This window comes from Microcebus murinus, chromosome 23 (assembly GCF_040939455.1).
Source record: "Microcebus murinus isolate Inina chromosome 23, M.murinus_Inina_mat1.0, whole genome shotgun sequence".
In the NCBI taxonomy this organism is placed as follows: domain Eukaryota; kingdom Metazoa; phylum Chordata; class Mammalia; order Primates; family Cheirogaleidae; genus Microcebus; species Microcebus murinus.
Genome location: NC_134126.1, coordinates 4,572,296 through 4,576,309, shown reverse-complemented (window position 1 = coordinate 4,576,309; position 4,014 = coordinate 4,572,296). Strand labels below are relative to the sequence as shown.

The 4,014-nt window shown below is 47.9% G+C and overlaps 1 long non-coding RNA gene across 1 annotated transcript; it reads right to left on the bottom strand.

The window, feature by feature from the left end:
• Positions 1–1,061: 1,061 nt before the first annotated feature.
• On the bottom strand, positions 1,062–2,183 carry LOC142863885 (uncharacterized). Its single transcript, XR_012914535.1, has 3 exons — positions 1,940–2,183; positions 1,721–1,805; positions 1,062–1,466 (listed from the first exon to the last, which is right to left on the bottom strand). It is a non-coding gene; the product is annotated as an uncharacterized LOC142863885 (long non-coding RNA).
• Positions 2,184–4,014: the final 1,831 nt, after the last annotated feature.

Sequence of the window (4,014 nt, the reverse complement as noted above, 5' to 3'; positions counted from 1 at the left end):
GGATCTGACAGAACAAATTTATTGTTCAAGTTAGATTTTGTTGGAGTGTTCTCCCCTTATATTTTGCCTCAGGTGTTGGATTTTTTTCTTTCTTGAAATATATATATATTTCTTTCTTGAAAGAATGCAAACATAAAACATAAGTTATTCTAAGAACTTTGAGATATGGTATACTGGCTTTAAAAAAAACAGTATTCTTCACTGCTAGGAGATCAACAGTGATAATGAAACAAAAATAATATGTGAAAAGTGAGACATCTGAGGGCTTAATGAATATATTCAAAAGAAAAATAGGACTTTTCCAAGTGCATATTCTTTATAGGGAATTATTATTCTTTATAATTCTTTCAGCATTATTTTTAAAATGAAGCTATGTCTGTGCTTCAAAAGTCTTATGAAAATTGAAGCAATTTTATATACAGGTCAAGGGAAAATACTGTCCTCTCCCTCCCCCTATTTTGAAAATTCATCACCTAAATGATTCAGGTTAATTATTTTTCTGACCTAAATCTTCCAAGAAATGACTTTAATTATCCAGTTAACCTTGCATATATAAAAGTTTAAGCAAGGCACAGGGCTTGAAGAATATATATATATATTTTTTTTTTTTTTTTATTTTTTAGAGGTAGATAAGCAAGGCCAGAAGAATATATTTTTTAAGGTATAAATTCACTTAACCTGTTTATTGACATCATGTGATTAAAAATACAAAGAAAAGTGATTTCTCAATTTAATTTGAACTAACTGAGGGCCTTGGCTGGAATCAGACCACAGGAGCAACAGCATCCAATAACCAGGAGACCATGGGAGAGCTAATCAAGGACATTCGGGTTCAGAACTGTCCTTTCCCCAGGGCTGAGTTTTGGGCACAGCTGAGTGCTGTCTCGGTTTCCTGTGGCTGCTGTAACAAAGCACTGCAAACTAGGTGGCTTCATATTAACACGACCACAAATTGATTCTCAAAGTTCTGGAGGTTAGAAGTTGGAAATAGAGTTGTTAGCAGGGTCATGTCCCCTCCGAAACTTTGAGAGGAACCTTCCTTGCTTCCGCTGGTGGCCATCAGCCCTTGTCCTGGCTCCCGCCGCCTCTGCTGCCGCTGCGCGTCTGTGTCTGCAGTGGCCGCCGCGCAGGGAGGACGCCGATCACACTGTGTTGAGAGCTGGTCTACCGTGACCTCATTTTAACTAATTGCATCTGCGACAACACTGTTTCCAAGTAAGGTCAGGTTCTGGGGTACGGAGGTCAACGTATCTTTTGGGGGACACAATTCAACCCCTAACAAATACCCGTCGCAGTTATCAGGACGCTGGGCTGCCCCTCCCTGCTACGTCCAACAGGGGCCTCCACGCTGACGTGACAGTGGCGGTCGGCGGGTCTCAGCGGCGCTCCGGACGCGCGGCCTGCTCAGGGCGCTCCCGACCTGGGGTTCTCCCCTCGCCGCCTGGCGATGTAGAACCGACGGCTACCTAGATGATCAGACATTTCCGGCTGTCAAGGGACTAATCACCTCCCACCCCTACAGTTACGGCAAGACTTATCTGATGGGACAAACCCTATTGATCGTTTACTTCCCCATTTTGGTATTTTGTGGTCTTAACTATGTTTTCCAGGGTTTTCTTTTTTATAGACTTTTCTGAAGTGACATTATCCACCTCTATGCTTTCAACTTTCACTTGTGTGCTAGTAAGTGCCTTGTTCATCTGTCAGTCCAAGTTCTTACGTTTCAGCGGCCCGGGAGAAATTCCCATGTCAATGTGCCTCGGGTACTTCACAGTTTTCATGTCTCCATCTGAGCAGGTATTTCCCTCAGAGACAGAAATTTAGATGTCATTTTAGAATCCTATTTATCTTATCCATATTTAATTGATTCTCATCTATTCAACTTTTAAATTTCTTATTAGAATCCCCCTAACTCCCCCCTAACCCGCTTCGTTCAAACCTTTTCCCTCCTGGACAGAGGCCCTTCCGTTTGCAGACGTACCCCACGTTAACCACTCTTCCGCACAAGGTGTGGGCTGACACTTTACAACTGCATTTCTGCACACATCTCTTCCTTGCTTAAAATCCGTCGCCAGAGTAGTGCAACGACGCACTCGTACCCTCGCAGCGGACCTGCAGGCGCCCGCCACCTCCTGGCGCAGCACCGGCGCTCTGAGCGCGGCTCCGTGTGCCGTGACCCCTCCGCGGGCCGTGACCCCTCCGCGGGCCGTGACCCCTCCGTGTGCCGTGACCCCTCCGTGTGCCGTGACCCCTCCGTGTGCCGTGACCCCTCCGCGGGCCGTGACCCCTCCGTGTGCCGTGACCCCTCCGCGGGCCGTGACCCCTCCTCCGTGTGCCGTGACCCCTCCGCGGGCCGTGGCCCCTCCTCCGTGTGCCGTGACCCCTCCGCGGGCCGTGACCCCTCCTCCGTGTGCCGTGACCCCTCCTCCGTGTGCCGTGACCCCTCCGTGGGCCGTGACCCCTCCTCCGTGTGCCGTGACCCCTCCGTGTGCCGTGACCCCTCCTCCGTGTGCCGTGACCCCTCCGCGGGCCGTGACCCCTCCGTGGGCCGTGACCCCTCCGTGGGCCGTGACCCCTCCTCATGCCGTGACCCCTCCGTGTGCCGTGACCCCTCCTCCGTGTGCCGTGACCCCTCCGTGTGCCGTGACCTCTCCTCATGCCGTGACCCCTCCGCGTGCCGTGACCCCTCCTCCGTGTGCCGTGACCCCTCCGTGGGCCGTGACCCCTCCTCATGCCGTGACCCCTCCGTGTGCCGTGACCCCTCCTCCGTGTGCCGTGACCCCTCCGTGGGCCGTGACCCCTCCTCATGCCGTGACCCCTCCGTGTGCCGTGACCCCTCCTCCGTGTGCCGTGACCCCTCCGTGTGCCGTGACCTCTCCTCATGCCGTGACCCCTCCGCGTGCCGTGACCCCTCCGCGTGCGGTGACCGGTGGCCGCGCCGCGGGCCTGTGCTCTCCACTCGCTCCGCTGCAGTCAACCCCACTGCGTTCATCCTGCCAGCGCAGGAGTCCTTTGCAGTTCTTCTTAAGGAAATGTTCATAACTGAAAGGTTCCCTTAGACTGTGTTCCAACTGAAATTGTTTTGAAGACCTGGATTATTTGAATTCAACTTAATTTTGATTTTTATCATTTAATATGAAGATTAGAATTCTCCCTCTGATCATTGCACAGTTGACTAGAAAATTTAGTTGTGTTAATATAGTTCTTCTGTCCTACTATTGTTACTAAATTATTATGAAACCAATACACGTGTGGAGGTGAATTAATACAGTCCTAAATTTAAGCTGGATTGATGACTATTCAGCCAGCATTCTGTTGAGTATTAAAGCGAATTGGCCTCAAAAATTATTACTTAGTGACAGTTTCATTTCAAATGGAAAAGTAATGTACTGAGTGGTAAACAGGGAGTTGATGGAGGCTGTCTGAGCAATGAACTGAAAATCACCTTATCAATCACAAATTTTTTACTGTCATAATGACTGAATTACCTGGGTGAACAAGAGCTTGGTGAAAAAGAACTTGGTTACACAGGCTGTCTGACCTCTGTGTCATCAATTGTACAACGATCTGATTGATTACTCTGTGACTGGCCCAAACTATCTGGAAAACTATCAATTTTCTGTCATGTCTAATCCTGTCCACATTATAATGCAGGCTATCGCTAAGACGGCATTATATTCAATTCTCCATCATTGGTGAGCAAGGTCACTGTAACTGGAGATACATGAAGCCTTTTCTCATCGTGTGAATGGGGGATTCGGATTTAAATAGCATCCTAGAAAAAGGAATCACTTACTTTAATCAGAGTGCCTGCAGTGAAGTGGTGGTGCTTCCTCAAGCAGAACTTGAGAAACCTGGTCTTACCATCAGCATACCCATTGCTTTTTATCATGATTTTGAAAATATCAGATGTTTTTATATCTGCATAAATTTGACCTTTTCTTCTATTTTGTCTACATTCTAGAAAATAATTGTTAATTTTTAAAAAATGAATAAAGTTGCTGCAACTACAGT